The sequence below is a fragment of the Dendrobates tinctorius genome, unplaced genomic scaffold, assembly GCF_039654945.1.
Source record: "Dendrobates tinctorius isolate UK_male_01 unplaced genomic scaffold, ASM3965494v1 ptg000254l, whole genome shotgun sequence".
NCBI classification, from domain to species: Eukaryota; Metazoa; Chordata; class Amphibia; order Anura; family Dendrobatidae; genus Dendrobates; species Dendrobates tinctorius.
The window spans coordinates 12,141,700-12,168,227 of record NW_027361921.1 but is presented as its reverse complement, the minus strand read 5'-3'; the positions used below and the strand labels follow the sequence as shown (position 1 = coordinate 12,168,227).

Below are 26,528 nucleotides of genomic sequence, written 5' to 3'. Positions count from 1 at the left end.
AACTATAGGATTAGCAATGGATAGGTGTCTTATAGACACCTCTCTATTACTATGCAGTGGGCTTGATGTCACCTGACAATACAAAGGTGACGTCAACCCCACAAATATGAATACCACGTGCCACCGCTACAGAGCCAGTGGGAAGAGCTGGACAAAGCACCAGAATAGGCGCATCTAATAGATGTGCCTTTTCTTGGCGGCTACAGGCTGCTATTTTTAGGCTGGGGGGGTCAATATCCATGGCCCCTTACCAGCCTGAGAATACCAGCCATCTGCTTTAGCAAGGCAGGTTACCAAAAAAACGTTGGGACCCCACGGGTTTTTTTTTTTAAAACTATTTATTTAAATAATTAAAAAATACGGCGTGGGGACCCTTCTATTCTTGATAACCAGCCTTGCTAACACTGACAGCTGAGGGTTGCAGATCCAGCTGTCAGTTTTGCCTGGCTGGTTATAGGAAATACAGAGGAACCCACGCCGGGTTTTTCATTCATTCATTTATTTATTTATAGTGCAGGAGCCGCTCCTGCTCTCACTATTATTAGCGGCAGCAGGTCTAGGCTGATGGGAGTTATAGTCCGATCAGCCACCACCTGCTTTCATTGTTCTCATTTGAATACAACTCTCATTCTCCTTTGCTCATGCTGATCGTCGGCAGAGCAGGGCTGAATGATGAGATTCATCTTCAGCGCCAGGGAACAGCACTTACTGTACCGCTGCTTCCCTGGCACCCTCCATGTGGTACTTCTGCAGCATACGGTTGCCACAAGTATTACACACACGGTCACTGACTTCTCTGGTACTGATTTGACGTTAGCGTGAGCGTCATGGGAAAACTTCTATGGGAGCTCACGCTGACGTCAGATGGGGGAAGTGAGTTCATTGGCTGTGAATTCCCAGGATCTTTTTGATGGCACCGGATGCGTGAGAACTTCAGACAGGTCCTACGAGTTCACCACGAGACACTGAGCAGCGAAAGCCCATGCTGCTCAGTGTCTCTGCTGGATGGCAGGCTATATGGTTGCATCATGCAACCATGCAGACTGCCATCTAGATATATCAGAGCTAGACCCGGCATGGGACAAATGAAATATCATCTTCTCTGCAGAAAGGTGAGGAATATTATTGCTTTTTTTTATTTTAACTCTTTTGCAAAAGGCCATGGCTTCGGTGGAATAGGCGATGTATGTTTTTCTGTATGTCTGTGTTTTTATACATTATGACTATGGGGTTAGTAATAGGGGCATCTTATTGACTCCTCTCCATTACTAACCTCTGGGCTTGATGTCACCTGACAATACAAACACGACGTCAAACTCCCAATTATCACCCCACTTGCCACCGCTACAGGGCAAGTGGGAAGAGTGTTAAATATTAATTATTCATATTCTCAATTTTGTACTGCGCACATGCCGACAGGTTATTTCTGTATATTTACCCCATGATAAATGTTAACACCATATATAGAGAACACGTGCTCTGTGGGACGTATATAACACATGACCCACAGGAAGGGGGGCTCACTTCGCTCTCTTCAGACACACTTTGCTCACACTTCACACAGACATCAGATTGACAGGTGGTTAGATAATCACATGTTTCTTTATTCAACCATGCTTATGAAAGAGACAGACGCAGACTACCATTCAGGATCCCAGGAAAATTGGGGTACAAACTTTGATATGGACAAATGGACAATCTCTTCGTAACTATTTCATCCATTTTATGTTTTGCTGCAATGGTGCTTTTTGGTGGACAATCCAATAAACCACTACTTTTTCTTTATAAGAAACATCATGACATTTTCTTTAGAGTATCGAATCTGGTAAGAAGTCCTGAATAAATAAATATACTAAATAAGTACACTATATTTAACAAAGAGCGAAGCTAATTGCCAGAATTGGCACATCTTAGAGATGCGCCTTTTCTGGGGTGGCTGAGAGCTGATATTTTTAGCCTTGGGGGCAGTATCCATGGCCCCTTCCTAGGCTATTAATATCAGTCCACAGCTGCCTGCATAGCCTTTGCTGGTTATTAATCATAGGGGGACCCTACGCCATTTTTTTAGGGTCTCCATTTTAATAACCAGTAAAGGCTAAGTATGCAGCTGTCAGCAGATATTAATTGCCTGGGAAGCTCCATGGGTATTTTATCCTTTTCTCAGACAATAAACATCTGCCCCTATCCGTCAGCTTTCCCTCTGCTGGTTAAAAAAATTATGCGGAAGCCAACACCATTTTTTTTGTGAAATACCGTATATACGCGAGTATAAGCCGACCGAGTATAAGCCGAGACCCCTAATTTTGCCACAAAAAACTGGGAAAACTTATTGACTCGAGTATAAGCCTAGGGTGGAAACTGCAGCAGCTACTGGTAAATCTCAAAAATAAAAATTAATTGAGATATCAGTAGGTTAAATGTTTTTGAATATCCATATTGAATCAAGAGCCCCATATAATGCTCCATACAGTTCATAATGGCCCCATAAGATGCTCCATAGAATAATATGCCCCATATGCTGCTCCATAAAGGTTATGGCCCCATAAGAAGCTCTATAAAATAATATGCCCAATATGCTGCTCCATAACGGTTATGGCCCCATAAGATGCTAGATAGAATATGCCCCATACGCTGCTCCATAAAGGTTGATGGACCCATAAGATGCTCCATAAAGGTTAAGGCCCCATATGCTGCTCCATAAAGGTTATGGCCCCATATGCTGCTGCTGAGAATAAAAAAAAAATGACATATTCACCTCTCGTCGCTGGGGGCCAGGTTCCGGTGACCTGAGCAGGCGGGGACACCGACGAGCTATGGGGGCCAGGTTCTGGTGTCACCGCTGGCTCAGGGCCCCGGCATCTGCGATATTCACCTGTCTCCGTTCCAACGCTGCGTGCCACTCTGCCTCCCGGGTCCTCTGTCAGCGACTGTTCAGGCAGAGGGCACGCACTAACCACGTCAACGTGCCCTCTGACCTGAACGTCACAGCCAGAGGATGCGGAGAGGTGGAACAGGGACAGGTGAATATAGCATGGCTCCCCCCGTCCTACCCCATCATACTCACCCCCTCCTGGCGTGGTCTCTGGCACAGCAGCTATTCCAGTGTTCAGCGGTCACATGGTACCACTCATTAAAGTCATTAATATGCGCATATTCGTGATTTTAATGAGCGGTACCACGTGACCGCTGAACACAGCCGCCTGAGACTATGGGAGAAGCAGGGGCTGCAGAGACGGTGCCAGGAGGGGGTGAGTATGATCTGACACCCGTGCTCCCCCTCCCCCACCAACCCCTGGTATATGATTTAAGTATAAGCCGAGAGAGTGGAACTTTCAGCCCTAAAAAATGGGCTGAAAATCTCGGCTTATACTCGAGTATATACGGTAATCTTTTAATTAAATACATGTATAGTAAGCTGCCCACACTGCACTAATTGTATATGTCACTGACATCTGTATAACTATCAATTCTATGTGTATATACTGTGTAATCCATCTATTTTATGCTGTCGGCTCCTGCTGTGATTTTACAGTACGTGGCTGCTGAATTGCTGGCTTTTCTTAGATAGAAAGATAGATGTGATTTTACTGTACGCCGCAGATTAATTGCCAGTGTTTCATCTATATCTAATTATCTATCCCATCCATTTCAGCTTTTTTTCCCATACCCCATGACCTGTTTGTTGATACATAAAATGAGAACAATGGGGATAGGGGAAAATATGTGTAAGTGGGTTAAGAGCTGGCTCAGGGATAGGAAACAAAGGGTGGTTATTAATGGAGCACACTCGGACTGGGTCACGGTTAGCAGTGGGGTACCACAGGGGTCAGTATTGGGCCTGCATCTTTTTAACATATATATTAACGACCTTGTAGGGGGCATAGAGAGAAGAATTTCAATATTTGCAGATGACACTAAACTCTACAGGGTAATCAATACAGAGGAGGACAATTTTATATTACAGGAGGATTTATGTAAACTAGAAGCTTGGGCTGAAAAATGGCAAATGAGCTTTAATGGGGATAAATGTAGAACAAACAAGATGTATAATTATGTGCTTAATTGTAAAACACTGGACAAAACTGTCATAGACAGACATAGACATAGCTGAACTTGAGCAGGAGCAGAGAAGATCGACCAAGGTTATTAGGAAATCGGGATGGGTCTACAATACCAAGACAGGTTATTACACTTATTTAGTTTTTGTCGCAAAAAAACAAAGGCTTAGGGTTGATCTTATTACAATGTAAAAATATATGCGGGGACAGTACAAAGACGTTTTTAATGATCTTTTTACTCTTAGGGCCCCGTCACACATAGCGATCTCGCTAGCGAGAACGCTGCTGAGTCACAAGTTTTGTGACACAACAGCGATCTCACCAGCGAGATTGCTGTGTGTGACAGCGATCAGCGACCGGCCCCCATGCCGGTATCGCTGATCGCTGTAGGAAAGCCGAGGACTTTTCTTTGGTCGCTGGTCTCCCGCTGGCCAGCACTCATCGCTGCGTGTGTCAGGTGGGAGACCAGCGATCAGCTGGTAACTAACGTACACATCGGGTATCCAAGGGACGTGCGTAAGTTAGTTACCAGCTCCCTGCATCAGCGCGCATCAGCGCGCTGGTAACTAACGAACACAGCGATGCCGCGAGCTCGGCGTCGCTGTACTGATCGCTGGTGAAGCTGTCTGTTTGACAGCTCACCAGCGATCACATAGCAACTTACCAGCTATCCTGACACGTTGATATCGTTGACGGGATCGCTGGTGAGTCGTTATGTGTGACGGGGCCTTTAGACCCTGTGACAGGGACAAGGGGGCATCCTCTACGTCTGGAGGAAAGAAGGTTTAAGCATACTCACAGACGCGGATTCTTTATTGCAATAGCAGTGAGACTATGGAAATCTCTGCCATATGATGTTGTAATGAGTGATTCTCTACTAAAAGTTAAGAAGGGCCTGGATGCCTTTCTTGAAAAGTATAATATTACAGTTTATATACACTAGTTTCCATGATATTGCGTTGATCCAGGGAGCTAGTCTGATTGCCGTATGTGGAGTTGGGAAGGAATTTTTTTCCCCAATATGAAGTTTACTGTTTGCCACATGGTTTTTTTTGCCTTCCTCTGGATCAACATGTTAGGGCAAGTTAGGATAGGATATGGGTTCAACTAGATGGACTTAAAGTCTTCCTTCAACTTTAATAACTATGTTACTATGTTAAGCATGGATGGACACCAAAAGAGTCTAGCAACAGCTTTCTGTGTAGCAGCGACTCCCGGGTGACCACTTAAGACGGAGTCATGAAATTCCTACAATAGACATAGCCTAAGATACACAGGCATAAATAATTTAAATTCAAGAGTAGCAGATGGGGCCAACGACTGGACCTCACGAATTTCAGCTTCCAATTCTGAGGATGCCATAGAAATCACAAATTCTAGAGAAAGAATGGAGGATGGAGGTTCTGGAGGAGAAACAGAATCAAGGCTGCGAGACAAAGCGTAAGCCTTAACATTCTTAGACCCCGGTTTGAATGTGATGGATAATAATAATAATAATCTTTATTTTTATATAGCGCTAACATATTCCGCAGCGCTTTACAGTTTGCACATATTTTCATCACTGTCCCTGATGGGGCTCACAATCTAAATTCCCTATCAGTATGTCTTTGGAGTGTGGGAGGAAACCGGAGTACCCGGAGGAAACCCACGCAAACACGGGGAGAACATACAAACTTGCAGATGTTGTCCTTGGTGACACTGAGCCACTGTGCTGCCTGTCAATGAAAAGCAAAGGAGAGCCAGGCTGAAGTTTGCCAAAGACCATAACAATTGGACCATAGAGGACTGGAGTAAGGTAATCTTCTCTGATGAGTCTAATTTTCAGCTTTGCCCAAAACCTGGTTGTTTTATGGTTTGATGGAGACCTTGTGAGACGTACAAGCCACAGTGTCTTGCACCCACTGTGAAATTTGGTGGAGGATCGATGATGATCTGGGGATGCTTCAGCAAGGCTGTAATTGTTCAGGTTAATCTTTGCGAAGGACGTATGAATCAAGCAGCATTCAAGGTTATCCTGGAAAAACAGTTGATTCCTTCTGCTCAGGCAATGTTCTCCAACTCAGGACTGGTTTTTCATGCAGGACAATGAGCGATGCCACACAGCTAGGTCAATCAATGTGTGAATGAAGGACCACCACATCAAATCCCTGTCATGGCAATCCCAATCTCCAGACCTGAAGCCTGTTGAAAACCTCTGGAATGTAATCAAGAGGCCGACGATGGATAGTCACAAGCCATCAAACAAAGAAGAACTGCTTACATTTTTGTACCAGGACTGGTATAAGGTCACCCAAAAGCAGTGTGAAAGACTGGTGGAAAGCATGCCAAGACGCATGAAAGCTGTGATTAAAAATCATGGTTATTCCACAAAATATTGATTTCTGAACTCTTCCTGAGTTAAAACATTAGTATTGTTGTTTCTAAATGATTAGGAACTTGTTTTCTTAGCATTATTTGAGGTCTGCAAACACTGCATTTTTTGCTATTTTGAACATTTCTCATTTTCTGACAAATACAAAATTTAGTGCTTGGATTCTCAAAGACATGTTGTCAGTAGTTTATAGAATAAAATAGCAATTTACATTTTACTAAAAAATATACGTATAAAGAGAAAAATCAGACAAACTGAAAATTTTGCATTGATCTCTTAATTTGCCAGAGCTGTATATATGTACACCGTATATATACAGTGTATATATATATATATCTCAAAAAATAAAGGGAACACTATTCCATTTGCAACAGGCTGTTTGTGTTCCCTATATTATTTTGAGCAGTCTATATACTGCACAGTATATGTGCACTGCAAGTGGTGGAGAGTAATTCCTTGCGATAGGGAAGATAGCAAGGAGGACCCTCCATTCATACTGAGAACCAGGGCTGAAGTTGTGTCCGGTACATGTGGGAAAGAAGACAACCCGTGGGGCCTTACCCAGTATACCTGTTTGCAAAGACTACCAGTTGTTAAGTAAAAGTTTGATTGTTTCCCCCTGGATTGATTGCTGCCAGGGTTCCAGAAGAGGAAAACCTGGAGCCAATAGAGGCCGCAGGCCAGATGTGTGATGTACTCCACACACTGCAGCACAACCGGAAGGGGACACGTGTTGTCTGTAAAGTGCAAGAACAAGTGGGATCAACAACTCGCCCACGACCACTTCGCTTGGGCACTTTACACAAACACCCTGCATTAAATAGCTATAGTGCATCAAAATAATATAAGGTTCTTAGTTAACATAATTTTGATAAAAAAATTGAATCTAGAAAAAATAAAGACCATCTGGCCTGTCTAGGGTTAAACATTTAGTAGATTCAAGATAGGCTAAATTTTTATGATCTGTCACCACAGTAACAGGATGAATAGCTCCCTCCAAAAAATGTCTCCATTCTTCAAAAGCCAATTTGACCGCAAGCAACTTGCAATTCCCCACATCATAATTTCTTTTAGCAGAGGAAAATTTCCTGGAGAAAAATGCATATGGATGCAAGTTGGTCAGAGTTTTGGAACCTTGAGACAAAACAGCTCCTACCCCAACCTCTGAGGCATCTACCTCTACAATGAAGGGTTTCTGGAGATCAGGTTGAATCACCACTGGAGCGGACATGAAGCACTCCTTTAATTTATTAAAGGTGCCAACAGCCTCCAATGGCCAAACAGTAGATTAGCCCCCTTTCGTGTGAGGTCAGTAAGGGGTTTCACTATCTGAGAAAAACCCTTAATAAACTTTCTGTAGTAATTAGCAAACCTTAAGAATCATTGCAATGCTTTCAGATCACGAGGTTGAACCCAATCAATTATTGCCTGCATATTCCCAGGGTCCATTTTAAACCCTTCAGCAGACATAATGAACCCCAGAAATGATATTTCATGAACAGAAAAAATATATATTCATCCAATTTAGCAAACAAAGAATTTTCCCTTAGTTTCTGTAAAACAAATCGACCATGCTCATAGTGAGAATTCAGATCAGGCGAAAAAATTAGAATGTCATCCAGGTATACCACAATAAACCTTCCAATAATATCAGGGAAAATGTAATTCATAAAGTTCTGAAAGACTGCAGGTGCATTGGTTAACTCCAAAGGCAAGACAAGATTTTCAAATAAACTCTCTGACGTTAAATACGCCGTTTTCCACTCATCACCCTCTTGGATCCGTATCAGATTATATGCCCCTCTAAAGTCAAGCTTAGGCCTGTTTCACATTTCCGTCTTTTTTTGTCAGTCAAAATCCCCCAGAGGTGACAAAAATGGATCCGTTTCCGTTGTGGGCCAAACGGATGCCACAGGATCTGTTATTAGGTCAGATCCGCTGCAGCCGGGAAGTGGAAGAAATTTAAAGGAACCACAGGAGAGAGAGAGAGACCTTTCCAGAACGTTATTCAGGGTTAAAATCCCTGCCACAGCAAATCTGGCGGGCATGCGCAATACAAAATAGCGGACCGTCGCTCTGAAAAAACGTTTCAGAGTCCGTCTCCTCCGCCCGGGAGCCGCTAGAATTCTGACGGATCCATCAAAAACCTGATGAGACGGACGACCGTCAGTCAAAATCCGACGCTAATGTAAGTCTATGGGGGGAAAAAAAACGGATCCGCCAAAAAAGGGGCGGATCCATTTTTTTCTTAAAGTGGCGGATTTTGACTGACGTCAAAAAACGGAAATGTGGAACAGGCCTTAGAAAACCATTTAGCCCCAATAAGCTTATTATATAGGTCGGGGATAAGTTGAAGCGGGTATGTATTCTTAACTGTAATTTTGTTCAGTTCAAGGAAATTGAGGCAAGGATGGAGGCCACCATCTTTCTTTTTCACAAAAAAGAACCCCGCAGCTACAGGTGAGGATGAAGGACGGATATGACCCTTCTGTAAACTTTCATTAATATATTCCTTCTTAGCGGTCCGTTCAGGTCCCGACAAATTATACAGCCGAGCTTTAGGAAACTTGGCATTAGGAATAAGATTTATAGCACAGTCATAAGGACGATGGGACGGTAATATCTCAGCCTCTTTCTCCAAGAACACATCTCCGAAGTCTTTCAGGTAAGCCGGCAGACCCACCACACTAGCGGAGCAAATTTGTACAGAGATAAGACATTCCACACAAATCAATAACAGGATTATGAATTTGCAGCCATGGAAATCCCAACACCAACTCAACAGGTAAATTATCCAACATATAGCAGGAGATGGACTCAGAGTGAAGAGTTCCCACACTAAGTGTGAGTTCCACCGTTACCAGCTGGACTAAGTTCTGAAGTAACGGTGTCCTCTCAATGGCGACAATTTGAATAGGTCTTTCCAATCTAACTGTCCCTAATCGTAATTTAACAAACAGTCCGGAAACAATGAAATTGGTGGCAGAGCCACAGTCAATGAAAGCAAAAGCAGATATCCACAGGTTCTGAAAACAAAGTTCCACGTTCAGCAAAACTTTATCTGAGGAGTAAAAGGGTACCTGGAAGTCTGGTGACCTCCCCAAATATCACCCAGACTTAGACGTTTCCCGACAGCTTGCTGGTTTGAGCACGAATGGAGCAGTCTTTGAGGAAATGTTCAGCACAACCACAATAAATGTAAAGTCCAAAATCACGCCGACACCTCTGTGAGGGATGTCACAGGGGAAGGGGGGCATCAACTTCACTCACCTCGGGGGAGGAGAGAGAAGGACCCGCAGGGATCAGCTCTCTGGCGCCACCACTTACTCCAAGTCAGTCAAGGTACTGCACCGAGAGCAAAAAGTCGCCGGAAAGGCTTCCCCCTATAGGTACGAGTTAGTGAGGCGCTCTCAGTGAGGGGGGATATATAATCATCAGGCCAGGCTGGGGATATATATCTAAGACTCCCGGCCGTCACTGCCAGAGTTCCTCACTAAAACAATACGGAATTCTGCCACCAGTTCCTCATTTGACATAAGCCCCATCCGACAATTGACTTATATTGGGTCAGAAACCAACCCGAGTAGTGTTGTGAATTCACTTTCTGGTCTGCCTCTGGTTGCTGGTGAGGGTGGTGGAGCTGGTTGTTTTGACAGAGGAGTCGTGAGTTCTCTTTCCGGGCTCCCTCTGGTGGTTGCAGGAGGTAATGAAGCTGATCTAATTAACAGAGACCTGCCACCTGATAATGAGGATGACGACTGGACATCTGGAGTCTCTGACTGGATTTAAGACAGCCGACTCCCCCAATCCCTGCTGGTGATTTTTCCTTCCTCCTGAGGTCTTAGTTTCCAGCTCAGTTCCTGCATTCTCAAGCTAAGTGTTCTTTGCTATTGTTCACATTTGTGTTGTGAGTTCATTTTTCCCTTCACCATTGAGGTCTGATGAACTTCCTCCTCTGGTGAAGGAAGGTAGTGAGGCTGATTACCAAACACCTGGGCAGCTAGATGATGACTGGGTGGTTGGAATTGAGGACTGGATATAAGGCTGCCGACGCCCTTCTTCCTGGCTGGTGATTTTCCTGCTGGATTCTTGGAGACCAGTCTGATTCCTGCATCTCAAAGCTAAGTTTTTCTGCTCTGCTTTGTACTCTTCAGTTTTGTTTTTGTTTTGCCTTGTTTTTTGGGAGTTCTGCCATCCCCGGCCGGGGGTGAGCTGAATTCCATTTTTGTCTCTGATCTGTTGATCTTTTGCTCTGTCTTCAGAATATACCTGAGTGCTGATATAGTCTTTTGAAGCCTAGCGACTTCAGGGCCTGTTTTTCCTATCAGTCGGTTGGCTCTTTTTGGATAGGGTTTTTGCGGATGGCAGACAGCAGCTTTCCTATCCTGTCCTATGTAGTTAGCTTGGGCCCCATCATTTGCTCAACCTATCTTTCTATCTGTGTTAGTGTTTTCATCTTGCTTCACCGTCATTATATGTTGGGGGCTGCCTATTGCTTTGGGGTCTGCTCTGGGGCAGTTTAGTTTTTCCCCTTTCTGTCTTTAGGCTATGTAGTTCTCCGACTGTGATCGAGGGGTCTAGGGCACCGTAGGAACCCCCCCACGGCTACTGCTAGTTGTTGTGGATAGGTTCAGGGGTCTGCAATCCGATAGCTGCCAACCTCTCTGGTTTTTCTGGACTTAGCTAGTATTTTGTTTTTTCCTCCTTCGGTGACTCATCATAACACATTTGATTTGGTTTTGTCTATTCAGTTTTGTGTGGTCAGCCAGCCCCGGCTGGGGCTGTGCTGAATTTCCATTCTTTTATTACGGTTTGTGCCAGTTTGCTTTTTGTCCCTTATTAGATTGGCCTCTTTTTGCTCTGTCTTCAGAATATGCCAGAGTGCTGATATAGTGGGTGAAGTCTAGTGACTTCAGGGTTTTTTTGCTATCAGAAGTGTTGGACATTTTTGCAGGGTTTTTTGGTGTGATTGCAGACAGTATCTTTCCTTTCCTGTTCTTTCTAGTTAGTGTGGGGCCCATCGTTTGCTCAGCCTATTTTCCTACCTGTGTTTGTGTTTTCATCTTGTCTCACCGACAATATATGTTTGGGGGCTATCTATTCCTTTGGGGTCTGCTCTGGGGCAGTTTAAATTTCCCCTTTTCTTGCTTTAGGCTTATTTAGTCCTCCGGATGTGTCGAGGCGTCTAGAATAATCGTAGGTACGCTCCACAGCTACTGCTAGTTGGGTGGATAGGATCAGGGGTCTGCAATCTGTTTAGTTACCAACCTCTCTGGTTTTCTGTGGCTTAGCCTGGTCTTGTTTTCCCCCTCCGTGACCCAATCACAACAGAGTAGCATACAACTGACCAACCGAGCGTGCGGACGTGGGGATTAGTGAATCAAGATAAAAGAGCAGCCCAAGATTAATTTTATATTTAATTGCCGAAAAGGCGTACTAGAAATATACAGGTATATATTTACAGGTATACAGTCACAAGTGTAGTACAAGGATAGGGTATAGATAGGTTGAAATTACTGTGTTATGTAGCATGTGACCACAGGGAGGCAATGATGGATCACAGGTCCAAATATTAGTTACAGGCTTTCCTTGCTGCGTCAGCTAACGTATCCTCCGGCCATTAGAAAACCAAGTCCAAAATGAGGGTCTGCCTTATATCTCCCAGGCTGTTACCTCCCACAATCTGCTGCCACCCCTGGGACGGACTGCCCCCTCCTCCCATGTATGAGAATAAGATTTTCTGTCCAGAATCATTGATGGCCCATAACTTTGCGCCCGAAGCTCTGAGTGGGTCGGTGGCGCCGCCAATGGGTTCTGCTGGATTTTATGTGCACACAGTAACTAAATATGGCTACCGTATGTAATTTCTGGTAGCTATGCTTTATAGCTCAATTAGGCAGAGTGCTACAGGTGGCTGCCGGGCACGGGCATATGTAGAAGGAACGTTGATTCAGATTATGTGCTCGACTAGGCTCAGAGATATTGCAGTCTGTTATTATAGGTCATTTTCCAGATTCAATACCTCAGAGCCTGCTGTGACTTGTTGTTAGACGGTGTTTCCATGTGCTTCAGTCAGAGAAAGAGCCAGCTGGCTGCAGCTGAAAAAAAGTATGAACTCTTGTGTTAAGAGCTTCAAAGAGTTTTTAATTAAAGAAAAACATTGCATTGCTTTTTATGGCCTGGGGGAATGCCAAGGTAGGGGCACATTCCAGGAGGGACATCTCTGTCGTCCCTCACAGCCTCCTCTCCATGACCCGAGAGCAGGCTGTTCCAGACTCCATTGGTTCCGTCTCAGGCAAGTGAACAGACTTGGGCAGAACAACTTAAGCCCCCTGTCGTTCACTACGTCTCTCATGAATTCGGCGATCTGTTCAAATGACCCGGGTCTTGGACTCCCCCAGGGAACAGGATGGAGAATGCAAAGTCAGAGTGTCCTTTAGAATATCAGAAAGGCCACAGTGAAACTGACACCCATCATCATCAGCTGCATCATCACAAAACCTCAGAGGACCATTGCCAGAACTCAGAGCTATAGTGATCTGCGTTGCGGCCCCCCTGTGTCAGGTTCATGATCTTAGCTTCTGCGACCTGGGTCCTGTCAGGTTTATCATAGATCTTCCCTAAGGCATCAGAAAAGGCATATATGGAAAACCGTTTCTGGGGCTAGTGGAGACAAAGAGAGTGCCCAAGTCTGAGGACCCCCTCGCAATAGGGACATGATTATTCCCACCCGCTGAAACTCATCCCCTGAAGACCAGGGTCGCAAGGTAAAAAATAGTTTGCAGCTCTCCCTAAGCATGCTAAACAGAATTTGTCAGGAAGTGCAACTACAGGTTCAGGAGAGACCAACTGCACATCAGAAGGTAAAGGAGTCATTACTACAGTCGATGATGAAGAGTTTTGGGAAGCATCCATAGTTCTAGAAAACTGACTCTGCAGCTGGAACTGTGTAGATTCTAGTTTCTGGTTTTCTCTTGTGAGATCCTGAACCATCTGGGTTAGATTCGCCACCTGATCACAGAGTGCACGAATAGGATCCATAGGTGAAGAAAAAAAAAAGTACTTTTGTGGCCAGTCAAAATGTGATGCTAGTCACAACCCACGGCTAGGCTGTGAATAAGCACAGTCAGCCGTTCTGGGGTCAATACCAAAAGATCATGTAGTAAACCAAGGGAAAATACGAAGTCGCAAGCCAGGTCACCTGTCAGGGTCAGAATGCCAAAGAAACAGTGGATAAGCAAAGGGACATTAACAAATGGGTAGTCTGAACACGATCCAAAGGTCAGCAATGGAATATCACATGAAAATGGGCAATAACAAATGGGTAGTCTGAACACGGTCCAAAGGTCAGCAAAGGAGTATTAGATACAAAGGGGCAATGACAAACGGGTAGTCTGAACACGGTCCGAAGGTCAGCAGCAGAATATCAGATGCAATGGGGCAATAACAAAGGGGTAGTCTGACCACAGTCCAAAGGTCAGCAGAAGAATATCACATGCAAAGGGGCAATGACAAACGGGTAATCTGAACATGGTCCAAAGGTCCGCAGCAGAAGAAGATCAGAACTTACAGCACAGGGTACAGGCGAACACACCAGAGAGCACCAGCTTAGAACATGCTTTTGACTGGCAATGATCTGGGCCAGACAGCTCACTTAAATAACAGGGCAATTACCAAGAATATGGAGCACCTGTGGAAGTCTCTGCACCTTCCAGTCAGATAGGTCAGCCGAGCTGTCAATCAAAGCACCGACAGCTGAGCACGCCCCATCACGGAATAGGATACCAGAGCTGTCCATCACAGAGTCCCAGACACTCTGAGCAGAGGAAAAACCCAAATGCCCCAAAAAACAAGGACTTCCCAGTAGATTCATGACAACGAAAATGTACTGTGAATTCAGCTAACGGTAAGAATCTTTTTTTTGCAGTTTATAAGACGCACCGGATTATAAGACGCACCCCAAGTTTGAAGAGAAAAATAGGAAACAAACTTTTTTTTTTTTTTAACAAAGTGGTAGTACTTCTTACAATCCATGCGTCTTATTGCTTACATGGGGGGGTGGCTGTGGTAAAGCGGGGTCCCAGGGTCACTGCTGGTGGAGGCAGGAGTAGGGCGATGCTGCGGACCCCAGACTGGGAGAAAGGGGTGCTCCACCGACATTTTGTGAAAGCCCGGAGCCCCCGCACTTCCATGGTTTACTATGCAGTGGACTCCGGGAAAATGGCTGCCGGGGGTCTTGGTGCTGAGATCTCCATTTGTGCATGTGCTGCCCCCGGCAGCCATTTTCCCTGAGTCCCCCGCATAGTAAACCATGGAAGTGCGGGGGCTCTAGGCTTTCACAAAATGTCGGCGGAGCCCCCGCACCACCGAACACCCGCAGTGTCGCACATCTGAACACCCCCTCATCCCAGCCTGCAACAACACTCCTCTCTTACCTCCTCCAGCAGCGACCCCGAGACCCTGCTCCACTGTAGCCAGTAAGGTATATTCGCATTATTAGAAGAACCCCCATTTTCCTCCCAAATTTGGGTGAAAAAAGTGCATTTTCTAATCCGAAAAATACGGTAGGTAAACCAATGCTCCTGATTCTCAGACACAAACATCTAAGTTAAATCTCCAGATTCTGGTTAACTCATTCAGTCTGCCCATTAGACTGTGAGTGAAATGCAGAAGAAAATGACAGATGGATCTTTAGACGGGTGCAAAATAACCTCCAAAACTTGGAAACAAACTGTATCCTCCAGTCAGAAACAATATCAGTGAGGATCCCATGTAATTTTGCATTTTCCCTAAAGAAAATTTGCACCAATGACTTGGGATTCAGTAAAGCTGGTAATGCAATAAAATGAGACATCTTAATGAATCTATCCACGACCACCAAAATAACCGTATTCCCCGCTGTCACAGGTAGGTCAGTGAAAAAATTGACCAACAAGTGAGTAAAAGGTCTACTGTGAATCTCCAAAGGTTGAAGAACCCCCAACGGATGAGTATGAGAGGTCTTAGAACGCACACAGACACTGCAGGCGGCTACATACTCGAACCCCTGGCCACCAAAAACGTCACGTAAGAAGATCAATGGTGGATTTATTACCAGGATGTCTGGCCAAAACTGAATCATGATATTCACTAAGGACTCTTAGATGAAGATTAACAGGAACAAACAGTTTACCTAATGGACAGGAAGCAGGGACATCCCACTCAGTATCAACAACCTCTCTTTCAAAATCGGAGCATATAGACGCTATAACCACCCCTTTTTGTAGAATAGGTACCGGTTCACAGTTATTTCCTCCCCCAGGAAAACAATGAGATAAGGCATTCCATTTTGGAAACTAGACCCCCCAAGGAACTTTTCTAGATGTATGGTGAGAACTTTGAACCCCCAAGGGCTTCATAGAAGTTTATAACGTACAGCCGTACAATTAAAAAATCATATTTTTTCCCCAAATATGATCTTTTCACCCTCGATTTTTATTTTTCCAAGGGTAACAGGACCCCAAAAGTTATTGTGCAATTTGTCCTGAGTACGCTGATACCCCATATGTGGGGGTAAACCACTATTTGGGTGCATGGCAGAGCTCGGAAGAGAAACGGCGTAATTTGACTTTTTTGGCTGGAATTGGGATTGGACGCCATGCCACGTTTGGAAAGCCCCTGATGTGCCTAAACAGTGGAAACCCCCCACAAATGACACCATTTTGGAAACTAGACCCCCCAAGGAACTTATCTAGATGTGTGGTGAGCACTTTGAACCCCCAAGGGCTTCACAGAAGTTTATAATGCCCGGGCATGAAAATAAAAAAAACATATTTTTTCCACAAATATGATCTTTTAGTCCCCAATTTTTTTATTTTCCCAATGGTAACAGGAGAAGTTGGACCCCAAAAGTTCTTGTCCAATTTTTCCTTAGCATGCTGATACCCTATATGTGGGAGAAAACTACTGTATAGGCACACGTCAGGGCTCAGAAGGGAAGTAGTGAAGTTTTGGAATACAGACTTTGATGGAATGGTTTGCGGGTGTCATGTTGCCTTTGGAGAGCCCCTGATGTACCTAAACAGTAAAAACCCCCCACAAGTGACCCCATTTTGGAAATTAGACCCCCCTAAGGAACTTATCTAGATGTGTGGTGAGCACTTTGAACCCCCCAGTGCTTCACAGAAGTTTATAACGCCCGGGCGTGAAAATAAAAAATCTTATTTTTTCCACAAACATGATCTTTAGTCCCCAATTTTTTTATTTTCCCAAGGGTAACAGGAGAAATTGGGACTCCAAAAGTTGTTGTCCAATTTGTCTTGAGTACGCTGATATCCCATATGTTGGAGAAAACTACTGTATGAGCACACGTCAGAGCTTGGAAAGGAAGTAGTGACGTTTTGGAATGCAGACTTTGATGGAATGGTCTGCCGGTGTCATGTCGCGTTTGGAGAGCCTCTGATGTGCCTAAATTGTTGAAACTCCCCACAATTGACCCTATTTTGGAAACTAGACCCACCATGGAACTTATCTAGATGCGTGGTGAGCACTTTGAACCCCCAAGGGCTTCACAGAAGTTTAGAACACCCGGGCGTGAAAATACAAAAATCATATTTTTTTCCACAAAAATGATATTTTTGCCCCCAATTTTTTATTTTCCAAAGGGTAACAGGAGAAATTGGACCCTAAAAGTTGTTTTGCAATTTGTCCTGAGTAGGCGGATACACCATATGTGGGGGTAAAACACGGTTTGGGTGCATGGCAGAGCTTGGAACGGAAGGAGCACCATTTGACTTTTTCAACGCAGAATTGGCTGGAATTGAGATCAGACGCCATGATGTGTTTGGAGAGCACCTGATGTCCCAAACAGTGGAAACCCCCCAATTCTAACTCCAACCCTAACCCCAACACACCCCTAACCCTAATGTCAGCCCTAGCCCTAACCCTAACCCTAACCCCAGCCCTATTGGGAAAATGGAAATAAATACATTTTTTTAATTTGATTTACTATTTATGGCGGGTTTTTATTTTTGGCAGCTGTGATACGCTAAAAGACGCTTTTTATTGTAAAAATAGTTTTTGCATCACCACATTTTGAGAGCTATAATTTTTCCGTATTTTGACCCACCGAGTCATGTGAGGTCTTATTTATTGCGGGACGAGTTGACGTTTTTATTGGTACCATTTTCGGGCACGTGACATTTTTTGATCGCTTTTTATTCCGATTTTTTGGACGCAGAATGAACAAAAACCAGCATTTCAAGAATTTCTTTTGGGGGGTGCGTTTACACCGTTCCGCGTGCGGTAAAATTGATAAGGCGATTTTATTCTTCGGGTCAGTACGGTTACAGCGATACCTCATTTATGTCATTTTTTTTTTTTTTTTGTAAATTCTTTATTTTGAAATTTTTCACAACACCATTAAATACAACACCAGTTCTCAGGTACAGTTGGCGCAATGTTAAGTAAGGGTTGGTCTAAGGCGAGAAGGAAGGAAAAGATGAGGGAGAAGTAGGTAGGGGAGAAAAGAAAAGATAAAAAGAAAGGGGAGGGGAAAAAGGGTACATATACATGTACAGTATCAACAACATTAACATCAACATCATGTGGTTGACAACAGGAGCACAATTATTAAATGGGTGCACTTTTGGAAAATAATGCATCGCACTACATTACATTTGGGCTATCAAGTTTGAGGCAATGAGGCTAAGAGCCCCAGAACAGAAGCCGTCTAATTCAGTTAAACTTAAACTTGAAAAACTCTAAAATGCCCTTAAAGAGGGTTGTCTTCTAAATACCTATTCCAAGGGGCCCAAGTCAACACGTAAGCTCTATGATTATAAATTTCCCAGCTAGACAGCTCCTCTAAGCGAGAGATTTGATTTATTTTAGTATACCATTCTCCCAACGTGGGAGGAGCTACATCTTTCCAATGGGCAGCTATCAACTGTCTCGCCACACTCAACATCAGTGGAAGAAGCCCATGTTTTTTTGGTAAAAAATCTTTAGACGGGCATGAAAGGAGAGCCTCTGTGGCTCTAAGATCAGCCTTTATTAGTTTTAATTTTTTGAGAACTAGTTCAACTCCCTCCCAAAAAACCCGCAATCTAGGGCAGTCCCAGAATATATGGGAATGATGTCCTCTAGAATTGAGGCATCGCCAACAGTCATCGTTATCCACTAGGCCTAACTGGAATAATTTAGCTGGAGTTAAATGCCACCTAGTCAATATTTTATAAGAATTCTCCTGCAGAAGTACACATCTAGAAAAACCCCGAGCATTTGACAGCATTCTAGATATTTGGTCTTCTGTAAACGTGGTGTTAAGTACCATTTCCCAAGAGTGTATAAACGAGGGTTTAGAATGTACAGTCGGAGAGATGAGATGCGAGTAAATGCGAGATATAATCTTTAGCCGTGGGGACGGAAGTTTAACCATAAGATCTAACCAGGACCAATTAGATTTAGACGGGAATCTCCGTCTAAACTGTAAAAGTGTACGTCTAATATGTTGTTTTTGAAGAAAATTTGTTGGTTGAGTCGACGCGCCCTGTGGCCAAGATCCCTCCCGCAAGGTGCTATTACCATAAAAACTATTCAACGTTTCTCTAGGGAGGTTGGACCATAAATTGTATGGGTCTTGAAAATCTAGCTCTAACAAATAGGGAATTGAGCCGATCGGTTTCAATATTGAGGGGAAGGTATCTTCCGGGAACTCTCCCATTACCAATCTTTTAATACGCAACGTAGTTGTAGTTATGTCATCCAACCTAAGAGAGGCCGGCGGTGTAGCCCTAGTCCAAAGATACGGCAAACCCCTCGAGCCCAATAAAGCCCAGTCAACACTATCCCCCTCCTCTCTTCCAGCACAGGACACCACCTTTAACCATCTACTGAGATGAATAGCCTTATAGTATAAAAGAAGGTCTGGGACCCCCAATCCTCCAGAAGAGATAGGGCGAGAGAGAAACTTATATGGCAACCTAGCCCTTTTAGATTTCCAAATAAATCTTCCAATAAGGGATTTTAACGTTCCAAAAAATGCCAGGGGAATCCGAATCAGAACCATGTTCATGGTATATAGTATAATAGGCATTATATATGCCTTAAACACATTAATACGACCCATCCAGGATAAAGTGGGTATGCTATACTTCTGCATCAGGCCTTTGACCTTTTGAATTAAGGGAATGTAGTTATTTTGGAATAGGTTGGCGGGATCTCTAGTTATCGTTATTCCCAAATATCTAATAGAACTAGTAGCCCAAGAAAATGGAATCTGCGTACGAATAGGGGAGGTCTGAGAGTGAGGGAGACCAACGCTCAGCACTTCAGACTTTGACAAATTAATTTTAAAATTAGAAAGGAGACCAAAATGATGAAAGGCCTGAAGGATAATTGGGAATGCTCGGGATGGATTGGAGATAAGGAAAAGCAGATCATCCGCGAAAGCTAGAGTTTTGAGTGACCCTTGACCCACCGACAACCCCTCTATACGCTGGTCTTGTCTGATGCTTTGTATCAAAGTTTCTACAACTAAAATGAACAAAGATGGCGACAAGGGACAACCCTGTCTAGTCCCGTTATTAATCCCAAAACTATCTGACAGGGTGCCGTTGACTCTAACCTTGGCCGTCGGTTGGGAATAAAGCGAGAGAACCGCTGTTATATATTGAGGGGGGAAGCCAAACCTAATCATTACTTGTTCCATGAACCTCCAGCTCACTCTGTCGAAAGCCTTCTCAGCATCCGTCGACAGAAGCATCAAAGGTAATCCCTGAGTCTTAGCAAACATTATAGACTGAATGACTTTAGTAGAATTATCCTTCCCTTCCCTGCCTCTTACAAAACCAACTTGATCTGCATGAATTAGCTTAGGTAAGAAATTACTTAATCTGCCCGCTAATATTTTAGCCCACATCTTAATATCTGCATTAAGCAGTGATATTGGTCTGTAGCTAGCGCACAGGTTGGGGTCTTTACCCTCCTTAGGGAGGACTGTGATGTATGCCTCTAAGGATTGTCTAGGAGGGAGCTGGCCTTCTAGACAGGAATTAAACAGAGACACCAGGCGAGGCAACAGTGGTTTTATAAACTTTTTATAATAGATAATGGGAAGACCATCTGGACCTGGTGCCTTTCCGTTCGGAATAGTAGAAAGAGTGTCTAAAATTTCTTTGGGGGTAACTGGAGCAGTCAGCAAGGACTGGCCTTCAAGAGTTATTTTAGGGAGATGTAGTGAGGTCAAGAATTCTTTTATTTTTGCCAAGGCTGTGACTGGCTCCTGCATGCTATCCGGTGTATTTAAATTGTATAAATTTTCGTAAAAGGTTTTAAACTCCCTGGCAATATCTGCAGTCCCGAGAATTGAAGAGCCATCTAAAGCTCTGAGTTGTCTAATAAACGTTTTTTCTTTTTGTTTCTTAAGTAGGGATGTCATAAGCTTACTACTTTTATTGCCATGGAGATAAAACTTCTGCTTACTTCTCATGTAGATTTTTGCTGATTGAATGTTTAAAAGGTTTTTTAATGAGGTTCTCAAATCTGTCAGTTCAGATAATGTTTTATTTACCTGAGATCTCTTATGTAATCTCTCGAAGGAACTAATTTGATGTAGAATAGACACAACCTTTTTTGTTCGCTCTTTTTTCAAATGGGAGCCTAGGGCTATAAATTCCCCTCTCATTACTGCTTTATGTGATTCCCATACCATAGGCAAGGGCGGGCCTGAGTGCAAATTATTTTGAAAAAAGAAGTCAAGAGTGTTTGTCAGTTTTTCAATGTGTGAATCCGAGTCCAACAGTGTCTCAATCAGTGACCATGACCCAGCCGGCCGTGGTAAAGTTTTTATCTCTATGTCTAGAAAAATGGGAGCGTGGTCTGAGAGAGAGATGATATCTATATTAGCTTTTTTAATTAATTGGAGATTAGCTGCTTGTATCAATAGGTAATCAATTCTGTGATAGCTATTATTCGGATGGGAATAAAAAGTGTAATCTCTGCCCAAAGGAAAAAGTGTTCTCCAAGGGTCTATCAGATGCAATTTTTGTAATGAAAGGTGTAATCTTCTCAGCGCCCTTTGAGAAAGAGCCGACCTGCCCGTTGAAGTATCTAAAGTTGGGTTTAAAGATACGTTAAAATCCCCTCCCACCAACAACAGACCCTCAGCAAAAAGTTCTAGAACATTCAATGTTTTACACAGCCAACCTATCTGGTTCCTATTTGGGGCATATAAATTACATAGGGTAATCTTAGTGTTGGCCAAAAAGCCCTTAATTATAATTTACCTGCCTTCTGAATCCGATAAACAATCACTCAAAATAAAGGGAACATTTTTCTTTATAGCAATACTCACTCCACATGACGCTGAACCGCCCGCACTGTGATACCAGGTCGGGTAGCGAGATCTAGACATATCTGGGACTCTCCCCTTTTTAAAATGTGTCTCCTGCAGGAAAGCTATACTAGACTTCTTTGAATGCAAAAGATTCATTACTTGGCTTCTCTTACTTGGGGATCGTAAGCCCTTTACATTATACGAGGCCACTGTCATAGTAGCGAAGGTTACTTTGTCACCCATAGTTTGGTAAAGGAAGTAATAATAAAGATTCCTCTGTCATCAAACCACCGAAATTAAAAAAAAATAAAGAGATGAAAAAAAGAACAAAAACCTTAAAAATTATTAAGATAAAACAAGAGAAATATAACAAGAACCAACTACCTGCCTGTAGCAGAGGTAGGGGGTCAAACATACCTCCCATAACAGAGCAGGAAATAACATTTCCGACACACAAGTGGCACATATTAACTTATACGGCAATTGAATGATATCAACACATGAGTAAATGTCAAGCTTAGCAAGCTGAAATAAGATAGATCATGTCCGAGTGGACCAAGAGGTCTGGCTCCAGTATTGGAAAAATGCAACCGAGAGAAGCACAAGAAAGCTCAGGGGGGTATCTCCTTTTCCATTCCAGATTTCCCTCTTTTAGGAGTCGAGCGTTTCTTTCCCAAGACCCAGTCACCCTGCCCTCCGGGAAAGGCATGGACAGGGGGAGGTGTGCGATGATCCATGTCCAGAGGTAGCCAGGAAGGAATATCCATAGGGGCAATGCCAAAAGCGTCCCATACTTTGGTTAAATCTTCAGGGGTCCGAACCATTATTTGCCTACCATCTCCATGTATAGATATACCAAACGGAAACAGCCATTTGTATAAGATTTTACGTGAGCGTAACACCTCCAGGAGGGGCCTCAGGACTCTTCTTTTTGCAAGGGTTGACGGCGCAACATCCTGATAAAGATGAATAGCAGATCCCTCATAAGAAAGATTTTTAATGTCTCTTGAGGCAGACAAAATAGCATTTGTATCCAAATAGCTCAATAGGCCGCAAATCACATCCCTCGGAGGTTCCGCTGGTTTCGGCTTTGGTCTAAGTGATCTATGCACCCTCTCTATTATAATTCGATCACATGTTTCTTGTGGGATTAAGAGGGCGAAGATCTCCTTCGTAGATTTTTCCAATATTTCTGTGGAAACACTTTCAGGTAAGCCTTTTATCCGTATGTTCTTCCTGCGACTCCGATTTTCCTGATCCTCGAGAGCCAGAAAAGAGTTGTTAAGCTGTGCTCTGTGGTAGTCCAGATGCTCTCTCATGGCATTGGAGTGGCTAATGATAGAGGACTGAGAGGACTCCAAAGACTCCACTCTATTACCAATGTGTAGCAAGTCCGCTCTCATACCAGATATCTCATTAACTAATGGTTTTATAGCTTGTGCTAATAATTTTTTAAAAAATGATCTAGAAAGCTTCCCAGAATCTGATTGAGTGACATCGCTGCCTGAAGCATCATCACTGGAGTCTGAGTCCTCGACATGCTCCTCCTCCACAACCTCTGCAGGGAGCCTTTTAGCATTAGGCTTAGACGAAGCAGATTTATTTTTCAAAAATTTATCCATTTCACCCTGTTTGCTTCTATACGCCTCTGCAGCCAACGGTTTTGCACGCTCTTTGTTAGTTTTGACCATTTTGCTTGATTGAAGCGCGCCTTTAATTTACCACCCGTGCGTCAAGAAAAGTCTAGTAGTGCATTTTTCTATATGAAAATAGCCCCATGCAACTTGGAGGGCGAGGGGTTAATATATGGAAACATCCGTGGGGATCTGTTGGAGCCGGTAGGGATAAGGTAACACCAACTCCCCACCGTGGCGCTTCAGAAAAGACACAATGTCCTCCTCACCAATGGCTCATAAATCTGCTGACAGCAGCTCCTCTATATGGGGAGAGCGATATCCCTTGTTCAAAAAACAACTCAGTCCCTGGGAAATGTCTCAGTGAAAGTAGGGGGCCGTCAACAACCCGTCTGGCCCAGAGCCAGCACCCTCCTCCACCGCACGTACCGCTAATGATCCCCACAGGCCCCACAGACAGCTCACCGGGGGCTCCCTCTCACCGCCTTTTTACTCCAACGGGCGAGACCGCTCCTTATTCCGCGGTCTCACGCCTCTATCGAGAGTCTCCTGCGGTCCGGTTTCCAGGCCTTGTGCTCAGGGGTATGTAAAGATGGCGCCCGTCTCTCTCCAGCGCTGCAGCACCCTCCACGAGGCCGCTCTGCGCTCCGGTGTCACGGCAGAGATCAGCAGCCCCTCTCTTCTCCCCACCGCCCCTCACCTTCTCCTCCAAGCCCGGGGTACTTCAAAAATCGTTTTTGCCACTTTTGTCTGGGCCAAATAAGGTGAATTTGTGGCTGGAAGCGGGAGCTGCCATAAAACACGTCCTCCCTGTGTGAGATCCAGGCCACGCCCCCATTTATGTCATTTTTTTATGTTTTGGTGCTTTTATGCAAGGAAAACAATTTTATATAAAAATTATTTTTGCATTGCTTTATTCTGCGAGCTATAACTTTTTTATTTTTTCGCTGATGACGCTGTATGGTGGCTCGTTTTTTGCGGGACAAGATAACGTTTTCAGCAGTACTATGGTTATTTATATGCGTCTTTTTGATCGCGTTATTGCACTATTTGTTCAGCGGTATGATAATAAAGCATTATTTTTTACTTTATTTTTTATTTTTAATTTTTAAGGGGTTCGCTAAGGGGGTTAACTAATGGGACAGTTTTATAGGACAGGTCGTTACGGACGCGGCAATACTAAATATGTGTACTTTTATTGTTTTTTTTTATTTCCAAAAAATGAATTTATTAGGGAATATTTTTTTTTTTATTTATTTAGCGATTTTTTTGAAATTATTTTTACACTTTTTTTTTTTAACTTTATTACAATGTCCCAGGCGGGACATAACTGTCATGTGACAGATCGCTGATCTGTCACATCACAGATCACTGTGACAGATCAGCGATCTGTCACAGGCAGTGCTGCAGGCTTCCTGCAGGCCCCCGAAAGTCCCCGCCGCCATTTTGGATCCGGGGACTTGCAGGGAAGGAGAACCCCACAGCGGTGCTGCACATTGCGCTGCTGCGGGGGTCGCAGGGAAGCAAGGAGGGAACCCCCTCCCTCCCGATGCTTCCCTAAACCCCCAGTACACTACGATCGTGTTTGATCGCAGTGTGCCAGGGGTTAACGTGTCGGGGGCGGTCCCGTGACCGCTCCTGACACATAGTGCCGGGTGTCAGCTGTGATAATCAGCTGACACGTGAGTGCCGCTAATCGCTATGACGTACTGTCCCAGGGCACATGGACGGGATAGTACGTCATATGGCAGAAAGGGGTTAACACAGTGATCCTGTTTATACTATGTTCTGCCAATAATTGTCTGTTTATCTTGTTCACAGTGTGGATATTCACTTGAACCCAAGAAAACCCTATGCATTATATCATATTGTCAAATATTACATATTATATATTTCTGTTGATTATTTTCACTTGAAATATATATGTTAGAATTTTACTTTCTTTGTGGCCACCTGTATAAAAATACCCTTATGCTTTATCTAGATAAACCTTGACAAAGGCCATTTTAGGCCAAAATGATGGTTCCAATTGTTCTTATGCCCTTGGAAAAGTGTGACTGCTATTTAATTTAGTAAAATACCATTTTTTGCTTCAAGATTACACGTGTTTGCCGAAGGTTTCTCTTTTATTACTACAAGCAGTGTCCTTGACAATACTTACATCACTTTACCACTTCTTGAGTCTGCCAATCTACTACAGGATTGTGCAGAGAGCCAAGGAAGTCCAAGAACCACAGTTGAGGGCAGACCCTCTAGCACAGGGGTCCCAAACCTGTAGCTCGGGAGCCACATGTGGCTCGCGGTCCCATTTATTGTGGCTCGCGACTGTCTGCCATCTTGGTACATTAGCTCCAGGTCTAGCATACAGGTATGAAGAGAATATCTCAAAATGGTGAATTTTGTGAGTAGCCCTGCAAAGAAGAGCAGATCTGGATGCAGATGTAAGGGGTGTACCGGGACCGTGTAATGCTTCACTCCTTTCCTTTGGTATTTAAATGTATGTGTTGCTGTATGTATATTAATGCCTTTAATTATGATGTGATGATTCCTTATGCTGATAAATGTATTCAGCCACTAGAGGGGTTGCATATTAGGAAACAATAGAGACAGGTACATAGAGTTAGGAACTAGTTAATTTAGGAGGAGTCAACTGCAGTTAAGATAGAGTGGACTTCCTGATAGGAGTCAGATGGGCCACAATGCCCAGACCTCCTGCATGGGCTTAAGTGCCCAGAATTATAGGACAGACTTAAGTGTCCAGAAATGTAGCAGTGACCATGTAACGTTCAAGTGGGAAGCCCAGCCATCCATAGCTACAAGCCTGAACAGCGGAGGATCACAGCAGGCTTGGGACAGAAGCTTATGGCAGACTCAGTGGCAACACGGGGACGCAGGTGGCTCCAGTATGTGGTAACTTATAGCATGGGCTGATGCCCTCAGATCTGGGGCGAAACAGCTGAGGGAACTTCCAAATGCAGTAAGATTGGATCAGGAGAATGCTGTGTCACCACAGGAGACAGTACAGAAGGGCAGGTCACTTGCCATGTGGCAACTGACTTCGGGAACAGATGATCTTATGTCTAGGGCGAAACAGGCAGAGGAGTTTCTAACCATGGCAGAGCTAACCAGGTAGGATGCTAAGGAACCGT

General features: G+C 43.9%; 1 protein-coding gene across 4 annotated transcripts in view; it reads right to left on the bottom strand.

The window, feature by feature from the left end:
* STAT1 (signal transducer and activator of transcription 1) overlaps nucleotides 1-26,528 on the bottom strand; it is a 630,302-nt gene that overhangs the window by 272,851 nt on the left and 330,923 nt on the right. The window lies entirely within an intron of this gene.